Raw genomic sequence first — 17,624 nt, forward strand, 5'->3', positions numbered from 1 at the left:
ACTCTGAGCTGCCGCTGGTGCCCACCAAGGGTGGTTTTTCTCTTGCCATGTTGGTTTGAGGAAGCTGAATCCTGGACTGCAAACTCCTAGAGCAAAGGTTCTCAACCTATGGGTCTCGACCCCGTTTTGTGTGTGTGTGTGTGTGTGTGTGTGTGTGTGTGTAGGGGGTGGGTCTCAACCCTGTTGTGTATGTGGGGGGAGGTCACACATCAGATATCCTGCATGTCAGATTTTTACATTGTGATTCATAACAATAACAGAATTATAGTTGCAAAGTATCAATGGAAGAAGTTTCTGGTTGGGGGTCACCACAGCATGAGGAACTGTATAAAAAGGGTTGCAGCATTAGGAAGGTTGACAACCACTGCCCTAGAGGTTGATGTCATCCTGCTGTCCATCAGTGGTTTAGTTTTAATTCTAAGACGGCTTTTGGGTGTTAAAGATGTTAAGCTAAGTGGCAGGCAGTTTAAAGGAAGAACAATAGCGGAGGCTGGAAGGAGGGTGCTGCGCTGTAGCTAAATGGATTTTCTGTTTAACTGAGGGTTAAGTAGGAAACTCGTTTTGATTCAACCTCTGTTGTTGCCAATCTTTCGAAAATGTATTAGCCTGCTCCCTGGTTTTCCTAAGTGCACCATAATGACCATAATTGAATCTCCGTGCTGGCAGAGGATCCTTTGGGGGTGGTGGGAGCACCACGGGAAATGTCAGTCTTCGTGGAGTGGCCCAGTCCTGACTGGCGGAGCCTGCAGGCATGGGCTCTGTGCCATTGCATTCTGTCTCCCCCTGACACCCTGCAACCCCGGGCTCAGGCAGGGTGGATGCAGAGCGTCAGGTCCACCTGGTGGATGGCTTGTTGGTCACATCTGGCTGGTGAAAGAGCTGGTCTATAGCCAGCAGCAGTGACTATGATGTTGGCACAGGCAGAAACCCTGATGCTTGAATGCCAGGAGAGCAATGAGCTCCTGGCCCCAGCTTCTTCCTTTGTGAGTCAGGTCTATCCTTGCAGAGGGTGCTATGCTAAGATGACTGTGAATGAGCTGGGCACCGGAGAATGCATATTTAAAGGGACGAAGCTCCCCTCCCAGTTTATCAGGAGCACACACGTCCTGGGACTGCATCCTCCCACTTCCTTCCTTTTCTGTGTCCTGGTGGGGGAAGATCCTGTAGCCTGGGTGGCCAGTTTAAATTCAGATTCTGCCCCCTCTCCCGCCTGTGTAACTGCAGTTCTGGGCCTCCGTTCCTTCTGTGAAATGGGATCCCAGTGTGGCCTGACCTCCAGTGGCCACCATGGGGACTCAGGGGAGAGTGCTTGACTCCCAGCTATTACCGTAGCTCTGGCACCATCACCCCAGGACTTGGTGAAGCAAGTTCAATTCCCCAAGCATCTGTGGGTTTGCTTCATGATGTGCAGATATCATAGGATGGGGTTCGGTTCTACTCCCCCAATCTAGAGAGGAGAGAGACTCTAAGCTTCCTGCCAGATCCCTGCCCCCCTAATGGTTCCAAGGAAAAGCCTCTCTGAAGAGGGACTCTGTGTTACTAGTGAGGGGCCCTGGGTCTGCCTGGAAGACTTCATCCTAACAAGGCTAAACCATAAGCCCCCGCCAGGGCCAAGCTGGCCCTCTGGTGGACTCTTTGCTAGGGATCTCCCGTGTCCCTCTCCTTAGGCCATTTAGTTGTAAGATATAACAAGCTCCCCTCTCCTTCTTATCAAGGGAACCAATGAACGCAGAGGTCTTTCTGTGAGTAACCTCTGACCCTGTCAAAGGGGAGGGATATTCTGCTGAGACAAACTCAACTAAGTGAGTCCTCTTGGCATGGATCCAAGGGGTGATGGATTAGCCATTTGTGGGTCCTGTGAGTCAGTCTGCTTAAGGTCCCTGGGAAACAGTACCTACTCCTGATTGGCCTTGGTCATCCATCCCCCAACTTATCCCCAGGACTTCTTGAGGGTGATAGTAATGGCACCAAACTAGCTAGTCACCCTGAGGGTGTAGCTCAGTTAGGGTACTTGCCTAGCATGTACAAAGCCCTGGCTTCCATCTCCAGTATTGGGTCCTAAGTGTGGTAATACACAGACCTGTGCCCCAGCCCTTAGGAGGTCGAGGCTGGAGGACCAGGAATTCAAGGCCAGCCTTGGCTACAAAATGAGCTCACAGTCAGCCTAGGCTACTGGAGACTGTCTCAAAACAAACACAGAGTCACTGTGGTGTTTGAAGGGAGGGACGCTGCCTGAGTGCACAACACCTACACTGGCTTGTTTATTTGTGCCTTTATCTTTAATGGGAAGGCTGAGAGAAATCGCGTGGTTTGTGAATATTTACAGGCAAATTACAGGGAGGAAATAAATTCACTCCTCCCTCCCACTGTTAATAGATCAAGCTGGTTCCTGCCTCTCACATCCTCCCTTTTCCTTCTTGCAATTCCTGTAGTCTTTCTGCCAGCCACAGCCGGGCAGCTGGGTAGATGTGCTGATTTGTTGTGCCCCGTGCTTACCGAGTGTCTACTGCATGCTGATGTACAGTCAAGAAACACATTTGTATGTTCAGCGCTCTAGAGGTCTCTGCACAGAATACGGGGTGGCCAGAAACTGGTGGCCTTGCCACTTTGTGGTTGTTACCTTGCTGGAGGCCACCATTACTTGTGAGCTGAGCACAGGTTCCAGACCAAGGTCCTTTGCTCCTCACCTGCTTGGACTTTGCTCCATGTAAGTTTAGATAATGCAGGCCCTAGAGAAGGAAAGAAGGAGCTGAGTGGGTTGTCTTGTTTTTTTGAGGAGGGGGCTGTCTGCCAAAGCTCAAACTGGCCTTAAACTCTCTATGTAGTTGAAGACGACCATGACCTTATAATCTCCCTGTTTTTACCACCCAAAGGCTGAGGTTACAGATGTGTGTCGCTATGCCTACTTGTTAGGGTGTTGAGGTTCTAACCCAAGACTTTGTGCATGCTAGGCAAGCTCTCTACAAATTGAGGTACAGCTCCAGCTCTGAATGGCTTAAACAGAATGTTTTAACGTCTTTAACTGGACGTTAGAACATCTAATGGCTTTCTTGGGATGCTTTGGCACACACCTGTGTGCACACATGCATGCAGCCATCTGCTCAGCTGCTTGATGGATGACGGACATTGAGGTGCCATCAACGTCCAGGGGTTGTGACAGTACACAGTAGGTCAACAGATCTTTGTTGGATAATGATGGAATCTTTCAGCAAAGCGTCACGTATCTGCAATGTTCTATAACAATACAGTGCTCTAAAGGTTCTAAACCTGGCCCAGAACCATCCATCCCACAGCCTTTGGTTCTCTTGTCCCAAGAACCACAACCCTTCACGATGCAGACGCAAACAGTGATAGCACGCACAATCCTTTGCCTTTGTACAACACGGCCCATTTGATACCAGGGTTTCTGTCTGTCCAGAAATCTCTGCTGTCTAGCTGGCAAGATGACTCAGTGGGTAAAGGCACTTGCTGCCAAGTCTGGTGACCTGATTTCAATTCCCAGAACCCACAGAGTAGAAGGAAAGAGCTCACTTGTGCAAAGTGACCTCTGATCCCCTCATGTGTGCCGTGACAGGAACACAGGAGTGCATGCTCACACATGTACACACTCATAAATAAATAAATGTGAGTTTTTAAATTAAAGAAGTTTTCTATCCCTTCCCAATATCTCCATGACACCTTCCCTAGGTACAACAGTGCTTTCTATTCCTAGCTTTGTCTGTTCTAGAACATTCTACACATGGAATCCTACAGCAGGTACTATTATCTCCAGCTTCCCTGACTGAGCTTTATGTTTGAAGACTACACCTGGTTGTTGCAGGCATCAGTAGCTGGTTCCTTATGATTGCTGAACAGAGTTTCCCACTCTGTGTCTGTAACAACTTGTTTATCCACTAGTGTTGATGATCTTTATACTGTTTCCGTTTTGGGCTATGATGTAATTACACCTCAATAAAAAATGAATCCAAGTCTGTGGTTGGAGACAAACTTTTACCCCCCCTTGGTAAATGTCTTAGAATCTTAACTGTATCAAAGATAAAATGTAGGCTTAAGGTATTAAAAGACACTCCTGAGGTGTGTTCTAATATGCAGGCAGCGTTTCAGACTCCTCTCTGTGGTGTCAGGGACCTGCCAGTTCTTCCACTACACAACACTTGTGGCCATCTCTTTCACTTCCTCTGTCTACTGGATGCACTGTTGTGGCTCTTTGTGTCTTAATGTTGTTGGTTTAAAATGTTGGTTTTTTTAGACATAATCATGTTATGTATCCGGGAATGGGATCTTCCTGCCTCAGTTGCCTGAGTACTAGAATTATCTGTCTGTTCCACCATGCGTAGCTGTGTGTGTGTGTATGTGTGTGTGTATGTGTGTGTCTGTGTGTGCCTGTGTGTGTGTTTGTGTGTGTCTGTGTGTATGTGTGTGTCTGTCTCTGTGTTTTTGTGTGTGTGTGTGTGTTTGTGTGTGTCTGTCATTCTGTCTGTGTGTCTGTCTGTGTGTGTGTGTTTATGTGTCTGTCTGTGTGTCTGTCTGTGTGTGTGTTTATGTGTGTCTGTCTGTGTGTCTGTCTATGTGTGCGTTTATGTGTGTCTATCTGTGTGTCTGTCTGTGTGTGTGTCTGTGTGTATGTGTGTGTCTGTGTCTTTGTGTGTGTGTTTATGTGTGTGTGTCTGTGTGTGTGTTTGTGTGTGTCTGTCTGTGTGTGTGTTTATGTGTGTGTGTCTGTGTGTGTGTTTGTGTGTGTCTGTCTGAGTGTCTGTCTGTGTGTGTGTTTGTGTGTGTCTGTCTGAGTGTCTGTCTGTGTGTCTGTGTGTGTGTGTGTGTTCACAAGGGTTCAAGTGCATAGGATATTTGTAGAAGCCAGAGGTCAACGCTGGAGTGCCTTTCTCTATCAGTCTCCATGTTATTTTTTTGAGGCAGGGTCTCACCCTGAGTCTAGAACCCACTGGTTGGATTGACTGGCTGGCCAGCAAGCCACAGAGATCTTCCTGTCTCTGCTCCACCAGCACCAGGATTAAAGCACCTGCTACTGCACCCAGTTTTTTAAGTGGGTGCTGCAAATCTGAAACCAGGCCCTCATGCTCACTCCATCAACGCTTTTGGAACGGAGCCCTCTCCATTTCCCTTGTCTTCGGTTGCACCCTGCTCAGCTAGTGATAATGAGTTTTTTTCTACAAATTTCCTGTCATTTATATATTTTCCTGCCTGAAATACTTCATCTGCTTGTCTTCTATGTAGTTTTTATTTGGGCTGCTGTTTTATTAAGTTAAAGGAATTCTTTATTTCTTAAAGAAAATATAGGGAACACTCTTTAAGACCTTATAAGTACACAAAGATTTCTTGGGCCATTAAAAATAGTAACCATAAAAGGAAGATTCAATAAATTGGACTTCACTAAAATAAAAAACTTCAGCACAGTGTAAGAGATTGCGTAGAAAAGCCACAGACTGGAAAACAATAACCACAGTGTGTGCATCTGGATGTCCCAGCCCCGTTTCTGTGCTTGTTCACATGGATATCTGCCTGGTCCTTTGTGCACCTACAAATCTTACTCCCTGCACACACTACAGAGCTCTGCAGAACACCTATCCATCATGGATAACTCTGTCTAACTCCCCAGCTCTCTGGATTGATCCCAACACCTTTGTCATGGCCATAGGCTCTGTCTCTGTCCTCTGTACCATCTACATGGTGTCCTGTGTGCTGCCTCCACAGCCCAGGCTCCACCGCATCGTCAGCCCAGGAGCCGGCCTCACATAAGTTGTTCTCTGGAACACACCGTCTCTGGCTGTTTGTGCAACTCCCTCGATTCTTCTACAAGGCTTTCTTTTTGACAGCTTCATCAGGGAAGTCTCCAGGAGCACCAGGAGCTCAGTGGCATGAGAGGAAAAAGGTTCAGCCACTGTGGTTGACTTGAGAGAAACTGAGGCACGTCCTAAAAGCTGATCATTTAATTCGGGTGTGGTACATACAAGGTCATAGCAGAGTGGCATATGGGTACTGATGGGTTCAGTGCACAATGGTCGTTACGGTGCTGTTAGAGGTTCCTCCTGGGACACCCCTGCCACCAAGGCCTGGGAAGGGACTGAACAACAGTTGATCACCAACAGCCTCTTATTTCCCATCTTTACAGTAGCTGAGCCAAGCCATGGCATCCCCCAAAGTCCCCTGACTTCCCAGCTCTGCCATCAAACTGGGCTAAACTCTCCCGACATTGTCGCTGTGTAAAAATACCTGGTGGAAACAGCGTGAAGAAGGGAACGTTCTGACTCAAAGTTCAAGACTGCAGTCTGTCGGGGGACAGGAGAAGGCCACATGGCAGTTGTCGGGGGCAGAGGGCACATGGCAGTCTGGCTGGGGGGTGGGGGGCACATGGCAGTCTGTGGGGGAGCAGGGGGCACATGGCAGTCTGTCGAGGGGCAGGAGAGGGTCACATAGCAGTCTGTGGGGAGCCAAGGGGCTCATGGAAGTCTGTTGAGGGGCAGGAGGGGAGACACATGGCAGTCTGGGGGTGCAGGGGCACATGGCAGTTTGGGGGGGCAGGGGACACATGGCAGTCTGGGGGCGGGTGGCACATGGCAGTCTGGGTGGACGGGAGGCACATGTCAGTCTGTCGGGGGGCGGGAGGGAGCCACATGGCAGCATTTGAGAGAGCTGATCACATTGCACCTGCAGTCCCAAAAGTGGAAAGAGACGCACGCTGGTGCTCAGCTCGCTTTCTCCTTTTTATTCAGTCCAGGAGCCCCCAGCCCATGGAATGGTTCTACCCAAATTTAGGACACGTCTTTCCTCTTCAGTTAGACCTCACTAGAAACACCCTTACAGGACTACCCAAGTGTCCTTGTGAGCCAGCCAAGCTCACGAGTCTAACCATCACAGGGACCCAGGGACCGAGGGACCCAGGGACCCAGGGACCCATGCTCTGGCCTCTCACATTTATCTCAGCATAAGGAAATGCCTTGTGATATCCTTTGTCCGTTGTCCAATTTTCTCCCTGGACAGTGGACTCTAGAGGTAGCCAGTGCCTTAGCCTTGCTCCCTGCTTGTGTCTCAGAGCAAAATCCCTGCCTGATCCAGGACCAGCACAGAGCCATCTGAAAACTGTACAGAGTGAGAACCTTCTTCCTATTGGGAAACTGAGACTTGGGCGGGGGGCATCTCACAGCAGGTGCAGGGAGGTTAGGAGGTGGGCAGCAGATTTGGTTTGGAGAATTCTATGGAAGGCTGGCTGCACTCCTTATTCTAAATTATTCACCTCTCATGCCGGCGGCGGATGCTATAAAAATGCAGAGTGCTGTATAAATAAAATGTATCATTAAAAATCTCGGTGGTGATTTTAACTGCCCTAAACATGGTACCAAGACAAAGTGTTGTGATCAATCCTGAACAGTGCAGATGCTCAAATCAGGTGTTAGAGGGGCTCGAGAGATCCCATCACTGTGAAGGCTCTTGCTAGCCATCCACAATACACAAAGAATATTTGTGGAGGAAACAGGGGATACACACCCGTCTCCAGGCCCCACAGCCAGGAATTCGGGAGGGCCAGCTTGCTCTCCCTAGGCAGAGTTCACTCAGCAAGCGCCTCACTGCTTCCACAGCCTCTCCGTTTGTGTTTTAACAGCAGGTCTGGCTGAGTACTCCCGTCTAAATAGAGCTGCAAAGCTTTCAGACGCCAATCTTGAGGGTGAGGAAACTGAGAGATGGGGACTTTAACTCTGTGATAAATTTTCCCTTTATTTATAGGCCCCACCACCCATTCACACTGCCGTTTTCTCCTCAAACCCCTCCTTTGTTTTTCAGCCTGCTGCACCCCGGGGGTGTTTTCAACCTTCCACAGAACATGTGCGGCTTTGGCACAGTGGGCTTATAGTGTTCATAATGTCCCCTTTGTTTGGAGGTTTCCCCCTTTCTCTTGTATGGTGTAGACGTTGGGATATTGACTGTTTTTAGCAGGGCTAGATTTAACATCCTGCTTGTTGGAGCAGAGTCTTATGTTAGCTAAGGATAGCCTTGAACTCACTATGTACCTGAAGATAACCTTGAATTTATGACTCTCCTGCCTCTGTTTCCCCGGAGCTGGGGTTGCAGGTGTGTGTAACCACGCCCAGTTTATTCAGTGCTGGGACTCAAACCCTTTGAACTTGATAGACAAGCCCTCTACCACTGAGTCACAGCCCTGGTCACTCACTGTGAGCCCGTGGGAGATGGACGCAGGACTTAGTGAGCCATAACCTCCCCATTATTTTTGATAAAGAGGTCAAAAATTTAGAGGCTGGATATAGGGTCTGGTTGAGTAAACTTTCTCCTTTTCCTTTCAAGGATCACACGAGGGTTCAGAGGCCAGGGCTCAGTAAACAACCGGCAGGTTGGAACTTGAGAGAGCGGGGCCTCTGGGAAGAGCCTCTGTAGTTATCAGAAGTGTCACCTCTGCAGCCCTCGCTGAGTGCTGTCCCTGGGAACTGTGACAATGGAATGTTCCAGATCTGTGCTTCCCAACCTGGAGCCACTTACCACACACAGCACTCCTGCCCAGGAAGACAGAGAAACTGGCCCTTTGGCTTTAATTCTCATTTAATGCAAATAGCCACACATAGCCAGTCACTACAGTAATGGATGGGCCCTGTGCATGAGATGCTTCCAGACTCTTGTGGCACAAAACTAGTGACTTTGTTTCTGCCATTCCTGGAAAAGCTCAACAGGCATCAGGAGGTCACAGACCTGGGGGAATGTTACACTCATCTCTGCCCAGCTGTGAATAAAAGTTAGGACCAAGTGGCCAAACACTGTGTGTGTGTGTGTCTTGTTTGGCTTCTCTGAAACATGCATGAAGCATGGAAAACCCTGCACTTTGAGCAGGATACCCTTGTCAGCCCCTGTCTTCCATTCATGTGTGACGTGGCTCCATCAGCAGTCCTTGGTTTGTCTGATTCTGGTGCCTTCAGGAGCAGAGCCTGGGCCACCCTAGGCTCTTAGATTCTCAGTTCCCAACAGATATTCATCATGGGTGCAGGATGAGCCAGCCACCCAAGCTCAGATCTGAGGCTTTTCCGTCAGGGAGCCATAGAAGATAAACCTCGAGGAAGCCTAAAGACTGAGGCTAGCCTGTGGTGCTCAGAAAGCTGCCTGCCTTTTTTATTATGCACGGAAGGCCTGCTCTAGAGGAGGCATTACTATTGGTGATACTGATCTGGAAGTCATTCAGGGGTGGGGTGCATACTGAATACCAGGATTATGGTATTTGGGGAATGAGAAGAAAAATATCCCCAGAAGCAGCAGAAAACATATTTATTTTCATAGTCTGTCAGCAGGGCACACTGGGAAGGGGGAAAACAGTGATTCATGTTTAAGATGTAGGTCTAGGTGCTCTGGAGACCAGCACCCTGCTCCGCTATCCTCTGCACACCTTATCTGCCAGGACCCTGCTCCGCTATCCTCTGCACACCTTATCTGCCAGGACCATGCAGGGTGTCAAACACCGTGACTTTCCCTCAAGTCCTCATCCCGTGCCAGAGTTCTTGGCTGCTTGTTTGCGGACCTAGGGGTGGAGGTGGAGGGGACACAGCTCATGCTCAAGGATGTTAGCCTCTCTGGGTTTTCTGAGCAGTCAGGTGGACACCGTCCTGCATGTGTCTTCACCCTGTCCCTGAGTCAGGAACCTTGGCTGGTCACGGAAGCAGTAACTTTGTGACTGAACTGTAAGGGCCCAAGAAGAGTGGAGCAGATGCAAGTGTGGTATGTTTAGCATTGCACACACTCCCTTGCTCTGACCCACAGGAAAGGAGAGAGAGAGAGAGAGAGAGAGAGAGAGAGAGAGAGAGAGAGAGAGAGAGAGAGAGAGAGAGAGAGAAAGAGAGAAGTCAAGCAGAGTAAGACAGGCCAGTCAGACACTATGAGGCTTCCAAGTGTACCTCCCTGTCTGGGGCACACCCTTCTCACCATCGATGGACTCACAGACCTGGAGAGGGGCTTTGGCAGTTGATGGCTCCAGTGTCTGATAGAACTAGGCTGAAGAACGGCTCAGTGTCTTGTTACACAAATGGGTGTCATATTTGCTACCTTTCCTATTACTGTGACAGAAAGACCTGGCGAAAGCAGCATAAGGGGGGAGGAGGTGGGTGCTTGGCTGTGGCTTGAGCGTCCTGTCAGAGAAGAAGCCTAAGGCATGTGGCCATTGCACCCATACTCAGAAAGCAGAGCAAGGTGAATGTTGTTGCTCAGCTTGGCATTCTCTTGATTCAGTTCAGAATCCCGCAGGTGGGACAGTGCCCCTGCCTTGGGTCCTGGGCTTCATGGTGAGTAGTTTAACACAGCCATCTTCAGTATTTCACAGCTCTTACAAGCAAAGCACTGTCTCGGTGGGAAGTCTTGGCCAGTCTTAGATGTATTCATTTAAAAGCATTTATTGAGTATCCATAGTATGTTGCTGATCATTTTCTGAATCCTGGAGTTACAGTGGTGAGCAGAACACTTCCCTTCAGGGAGAGTAGCGTCCATTCTCCTTGGAACACCAACAGTTCATTATGGATTCGATGTGAACGAATTCATAGACAACAAATGCTTTCCCATGTTATGTAATAGCATGTATTTATAAATCTATGTACACAATTAAATATCTATTCTTGGCTCATCTTAATTATGTATAAATATATTGAAATATATATATGTACATACATATACAGCCCTGGGGACTGTGACAAGGATGAGGATAAGGCTGGTTGTCTTCTCTGTGGACTGACATTTGAGCAGAGACAACCTGATCATGGTCTGTGGCATGGGTGTGGGTCCTGAGGCCCGAGAAGAGGGACTGGTTGTGGAACAGAGAGTGAGGGTCAGGTAGAAGCAGGGGAGGAAGAAGAAACCAATGGCAGCCTTGCAGGGCCTTGGGCTCATGGGACTAGCGAGTCGGTCTTGCTGTTTGGCATTCAGTAGATTCTTCGTGCACGTCGTCTTACACACTCATTCTGTTTCCTTCATACTTTCTCAGTGGCAGGACCACATGTGGACAGTATGAACTTGGTGATGAAGACAACCCTTGGGGTCCATAGCAGCCTCAAGCAGCAGGAAGAGTTCTGGTAGTGGTCCACCATGGGACTTCAGTGAGCTGGGTGTGGGTGATGTCATAGCTGCCTGGCCGTGGTGGGGCAAGGGTCAGGAAGCATTACGAGAAGATGCCTTGGTTTATATTGAAGGTCAATGACCTCATCCTGCGGAAGAACTCCAGCAGAGCGGACAGACAGCCCATGCCAAGGCCCAGCTGAGTGAAAGTGGAGCTGAGGGGAAAGGATAGCTCTCAAGGCATCAGGAATCCCAGGGCTTATGGTCTGGAGCTATTTGGCTGGGCCAGGCTTCTGACTAGGGATGAATCTTAAAAGTGAAGCCTGGAGCCAGGCATTGGTGGTGCACTCCTTTAATCCCAGCCTTCGAGAGACAGAGGGAAGCAGATCTCTGTGAGTTTGAAGTCAGCCTGGTCTACAAGAGCTAGTTCCAGGACAGACTCCAAAGCTACCGAGAAACCCTGTATCAAAAAAAAAGGAAGCTTGAGGCAGGCCTTATCATGAAAAAGATCTTTGAGCATCGCTACCCTACTGGAAGTGGGCAACCCAAAAGCCCTTCTCATTCTCTGCTCTGAGTGAACAGCCCAGGTTCCAGGGTGCTCCTGTTGAACAATGACAATGGGGAGACACTCAGAAATGCACAAGGCACCAGAAGGCACACCTTTGGCCCAGGTGAGCATCCATAGCAGTATTCCCACCTCCACTCATCCAAACAGTGGGTCAGATGGGACAACAAGAGACCTGGACAGTGGTTTACTGCAGTAGTGCCAGCCTGCTCACACAGGTGAGACTAGGCATGCGAGAAGCTTCCAGCAATGAGTTCACAGCTGAAACTACTACGTAGGCCTACTCTGATCACTCTTAGCTATCTGAGTTCCCACCTACTGGTTCAACTATATCTCCCTGCATTGGAGATCTTCAATTGGAGAACCTGTGGTTGCCTCTTGGAATCTGATTAATTCCCAGGTAGTTTTGATTGTGGATGTGGAGTGCTTTGAACCCAGAACTCCATGGACTTGTTCCAGGAACCTTTTAGGCTTCAGATATCCAGCTAGGGACCAGGAACCTGTATCTAGTTGTATCTGCTATGATGAATTAATCCATCTACCCTCTGTTTCCTCTTTTGTAAAATGTGCATCATCAAGCCAACTTCATGGAGACACTGGTGAGGAACACTAGGCCTTGCCTGAGCAGTGCACAGTCTGGCGAATCCACACCCTCAAATGATGAAGGCAGACTTGTCTAAAGCAGAGGCCTGCCTGCTTCTTCCCTCCTGCCCTGCCTCTCTTCAGTCATTTGACTGCTGCCCCGTGGCTGAGCCCAGGGAGGAGACTGTGTCTTTAAGTGTTCCAAACCACACTGAAGTGTTATGACAGCATCTCACAAGGGATGCTGTTTCCATGGCAACCGCACACGAAGATAAGCAGGCCGCCTGTATTTTTTTTTTGAAAGGTTGAGGAGCAGGGAGATGAAGGAATCAGGCAGACTGTCAGCGGGTGTGACTTAAAGACAAGAGCCATGCCCATTAATCCACAAGCTCTGATTGCTCCATTCCAGAATGAATACAAGACATTTGAGATGGGAGAAACGGGGAATGCTTTCAGGCACCCCATCTTGTGGGCCTAATCTGGGGCTGTCTCTGGATATAGGACTAGAGAAACAAAGAGAAAGCCACACTTGCATTTAGTTTAAGAAATCACGGGCTCTAGACTTCACCACTCCCACCAAGCGCTCCCCAGAATACGGGGCTATCTGGTCTGCAGAAAGAAACAGTGTGTGTGTGTGTGTGTGTGTGTGTGTGTGTGTGTGTGTGTGTGTGTGTGGTGTTTATTTGGTGGTAGACATTAAGGACTCAGGCTCTGCTACTGGCTGGGAATTAGATGAGCCACCCAGGCTGCCTATAGGTGGGGAAGCTGAGACTAAAGAAAAATCAGCTGATTCACGATAAATAAATTGATGCTCAATAAATGCCCATGACGAATGTTTATTGAGATGGACTGGTCCCACGAGGACAGTGGTACCATTTGTGCCATGGCTCTGGGGAGTCTGACATCTCACCCTGCCCCCAGAACTGCTTACCTTTCTCTCTTTGTCCACCCTGTCCAGGTCTTCTCTTGGGTCTCAGGATCAGACCTCTGAACTGGCTCTTGCCTTCATGCATTTACGTCAGCAACTGGCCTCCTCAGCTCCTTGCACCAGCTTCTGGGCTGGAGTTCTCCTCACTGGCACTCGCTGATGGGAAAGCGAGTTTTGACATCCCCTCAGGGAAGCTGCTGCCATCACCTAACCCCTCAGTCCAGATTCTACATTTGACCATGCTTACAGTGCACACCCTAGAACTTGTCTGCCTGGACTTAGATGCAAGGGTGCTCTCCTATCCAAGGGATAATGATCCAAGTAACTGCATGTGTTCCCGTAGGTAGTTTGGAGTCTTAGGTGTGGAGTGTTCTGCACCCCGATCCTGTGAACTTGTTCCAAGGGCCTTCAGGCTTTCGAGTGATGTGAGGCTACTAGCCAGGGCTCTTGCTTGCACATGCAGCCATACACTGCTTGCCTAAGTCCTCAGGGTGCACCCCAGCTGCTTGTGCTCAGCCTGGTCTTCCTCCTGTGCTGCACAGCCCTTGAAGGTGTCCCTGGCTCTTCCTGTGTCGAGACTTCATTACAATCAGTTGTCCTGTGTTTAGGAGACCCCGTGCCCACAATCAGCTTTCAGAGAAGGGCAAAACTCTCAGCATGGCAAGGTTCCCTGCTAATTTATTTTGACAACCGTAATTTCATTTTAATTATTTATGGTTGGCTTCAGAGTTCAGTGGCAGTCACCTAAGGCATGCGTTCTCTGTGGTGGACAGGATGTAGCCTTGAGGAATTGCAGCTTCCAGGGTTTCAACATTCAGCTGACTCGGAGGACAGTGGGGTAAGGGTCCTCTGTCCCAGGCTACCCCTACTTTGGGGGTTCCTCCACCAGCCCTCGAGACTTGTTCTAATTGCACGTCCTGGAGATACAAGAGGAGAACCTAGCGCCCTGGGACGTGTGGGCTTTGGCTTGAGTCACTTTTCCAGCTGATCTATGTTTCCTGTAGGTTGTGGCATCAGGATGGAGCTCAGAGGACAGGAGAAAGGTACTCGTTCCTCGTCACACTCCTTTATTCTGACCACTGGAGAAGCTCCTGACCAGCAAGGAAGGAATATTGTCTGACACACAGCAACAACCCAGGTCTGCCCGAGCTGATCCCACCTCCCTGGGGGCTCCCCTTCACTTCTTCCTGGCTGGCAGAGCTTATGTGTGTGCTTGTTTCCTACCCGAGTCTGCAGGGCTTTCTCGGGCAGCTGGCTGGTCCCTCTGAGGCCAGTCTGCCTTCCAAAGTGTGTTGTTTGATGGCTAAGAAGTTTTTAGGATGCTGGCTTTGTGGGTGTTAAGAATGTGCCCCTTCCTTGGGGGACACCTCCACTACAGATGTGTGCCCTTGGAGCATCTCCCTTGGGCTGAACATTGCCCTCTTATTATGGATGTCCCAAGGGAAGGGACTCTTGAAGACCATAAGGAAGTCCCTATGAACATCTTCTCCCTTGAGTCTGTTGTACTGGCCGCTCATCTGACTTTCCACAATAGCCCAAGAGGTGAGCAGGGCAAGACTTTCTGAGCCCATTTCACAGAGACCCAAAGAAGTCTATACCTTTGCAGGTCGATGGGGAGTGGACCAGACTTAGGACAGCCTGTTTGGGTGTGTGGTGGGGAACAGGGTTGGGGAGACCAGAAAACTGGTGAGACTGCTCACTTTGGCAGTTGGGAAGGTGATCTGGGGTAGAGCTTGCTAGGATATATGGCCTCCATGTTCACCACAGTGGGGTCTCATCTCGGATGCTCAGACGCAACACCTGTGAGTCACACTCCATCCCGTGTCCCCCACTTCTCATATGCATTCCTGTCAGGCTTTGTGCTTGTGGTCTCCACAGGGAGGTATCAATAAAGGGGTGTTGGCCCTAAGACTGACCCCCAGACTGAAAGGATTTGTAGCAAAGCAGTCTGGGAACTGATACGTATCGTTCCTCCTTTTCTGGAAGTTCAGAGTGCACTTGAAGGGGGATAAAGGCTCTGAGAAGTCCCGCACCAGAAAGCCTGTTTAACTCAGGGGTCCCTTCAGTGCCCTATTTTAGCATGGCTACTGATACCAGAGGCCCCTTCATCTGCTCAGTGGTTAGCTGTCCTGAAGAGAGACGGAGGGCACAGTGACCCTCCCTGCTGTTGAGAATCACCCTGAGTATGTGCCACCCTCACCCTTGTGGCGGGAGCTAACATTCAATCCAACCCTTCACTGAGAGCTCCTGTGACAATCGCCAACCTTATCGTAAGGAGGGAAGCACAGCTTGCGAGGATGGAGCCACGCACAGAGTCACACTCTGGCAACAACAGACCTGGCATGTGGGCCTAGGAAGTCTACAAGCGGCCCTTCCCCCACCCTGCATGGCCAGCCACTCTGTCCACTGTCCCGTCCATCCCAAGCCACAGAACCCACATTTGGAGTCTGCCGCTAGCTCAGGTCTGGACTCTGTCCAGGAATACTCCACCCCACCCTCCCCTGGCCCTCCTGGAGCTGAGGCAGAACATGCCAGAAGCCCAGGGACTGGAAGCTTTTCAGCAGGAAACTGGTATAATTTTGGTCAGGAGCTGGAGAAGGGTTGAGAAGGCTCTGCCAGACAGAGCCACATCCAAGAGAAATAGAGAGGATTTAATGTTTCAGGTTGTCCATTTAAGGGACGTAAAACCAGGGAGTTTTATTCTGCACCGTCCAGGCCTGACTGGCATTTGCTTTTCTGTCTCTCACATTCCTGCTTATTGAATTGAGTAAGACAGGAGCCTTCAGGGGAACCCGGTCACTAACTAGCTTTATCTGCTTGGACTCACCCTGCTCCCTGCAGCACCCCCGCCGCCCCTCCCTCAGACTCTGTCCCTGAGGGGCCTTCTTCTCCATCACCCCTGCCCTCCCTTGTTCTTCTGGGAGCTCCCAAGAGTGAGGCTGCTGTGGGGCCTACAGTTGGGCAGGATACAAAGGAAGGCTTGTGAAGCTGCAGCCCCTCTGCCCCCTCCCCTGGGTCCTGTGAACATTCCTCACCCTTGCCCAAGACCTTCCTGAACCCTTGTCTATTTGGAAAACCAGATTAGACTGGCCTGCTGAGGACGGGATTTTCCCTCCTCCAGAGCCCTGTCCCATCCCTCTCCACCTTCAGAACCTCTTATTTGCCTGGGGCCCCCTAAACCAGTGAGCCAAGGTCACAACCCCCAAACAGCACTAGCCTCAGATTCTTTCTTTATTCTTCGTCACTGGCCAGTCCATTCTTCCCAAGGGTCCCTTCCCCCCACCCAAGTGACTTCAGTTCCACAGACATCCATCTGCCCTTGCAGGGGTGGGCTTGATGGAGTCAGACAGACTCAGGGGGAGGTAGCCCTTGTCCTGCTCAATTCAATAAGCAGGAATGTGGGAGATGAAAAAGCAAATGCCAGTCAGGCCTGGATGGGGCTGAATAAAGCCCCCTTGTGGGGTGCCCACTCCCGGAGTGCTGTGCAGGGTCATTCTTGAGCACTTCCTGCATGCCAGCCCCGACCGAGGTGGGAGGGTCCTATGGGATGTAGGTGCCAGCCCTGAATGAGGTGGGAGGGTCTGATGGGAAGTAGGTGCCACTAAGCTCCCTTGCTGCAGAGTGTGGCATGGAGAGCAGTGTCCCTTGCTGGGGTTATGAGTAAGAGGCAGGGCTAGGATTTGGAGCTGCCCTCAACAGCACACAGCCTTTGTTTGAGCATTTATGGGTCCTGCTGATCAGGCATGGTCAGGCTCAGCTCTTGCTGAAGCTCTGAGACCGCAGTGTGCTGCTCTCAGGTCGCTCCTGAAGCTGACAGAGTGTGCTGTGCACCATTTAAATTGGTGAACTAGGTAGCAAGTGCCTGCAGGAGATTCTGGGTCAGGTTTCTCCTAGGTGCATGTGGCACCTTCCTGAGGGAGCTGCTAAGCATTGGGTGCGTGAAGATCGGAGCCATTGTCCAGGTCTCTCCTCAGTAGCTTGGTGCTTGTCTCCTGGGAAAAAAACCAAGGGGCTCAACAACTTCTATGCAGGTCCCAGCTGGGCTGAGGGGCTGTGGCCCTGGTGACAGCCCAAGGCCATATGTCTAAAGAAGCCAGACCTGGATGTCACACCGCCTGCCTTCCAGCCACACCATGTTTAATGACAGATCTATGAATACATGATAAGTATCTCCAGGGCTGAGCAGTTGGGTCGTGGGTCCCGGCAGTACTGTGAATGTGTAAGAGGCAGGGCTAGGATTCGGAGCTGCCCTCAACAGCACACAGCCCTTGTTTGAGCATACGTGACACTACTCAAGCAATCAGTTACACTGATGAATGAAGGGCCAGTGCTCTTTCCAGAAGGACCTGTGCAAAACACCATTCTCCTAGCCCTGTCTGCAGTCCAGTTTTCCTTCCGTCATCGGCTGCACTGCTGCTGAGCACTTAACCATCTGCCTTGTCCTGTCTCTCACTCATCGCTGAGATCTTGTTCCAGACTCACCTCAGGTTCCCGGTC

At 50.2% G+C, this 17,624-nt stretch overlaps 1 protein-coding gene across 10 annotated transcripts in view; it reads left to right on the top strand.

Moving 5' to 3' along the window:
- Tspan18 (tetraspanin 18) overlaps positions 1 to 17,624 on the top strand; it is a 132,602-nt gene that overhangs the window by 38,539 nt on the left and 76,439 nt on the right. For 3 of the 10 annotated variants that reach the window (XM_038330803.1, XM_038330806.1, XM_038330809.1), the window contains exon 2: positions 14,132 to 14,265. The exons of the other annotated variants lie outside the window; for them this stretch is intronic. The gene's annotated coding sequence lies outside the window, so the exon portion shown is untranslated. The remainder of the gene's footprint in view (positions 1 to 14,131; positions 14,266 to 17,624) is intronic. 10 annotated transcript variants of the gene reach the window in all.

This window comes from Arvicola amphibius, chromosome 5 (assembly GCF_903992535.2).
Source record: "Arvicola amphibius chromosome 5, mArvAmp1.2, whole genome shotgun sequence".
Lineage (NCBI taxonomy): Eukaryota > Metazoa > Chordata > Mammalia > Rodentia > Cricetidae > Arvicola > Arvicola amphibius.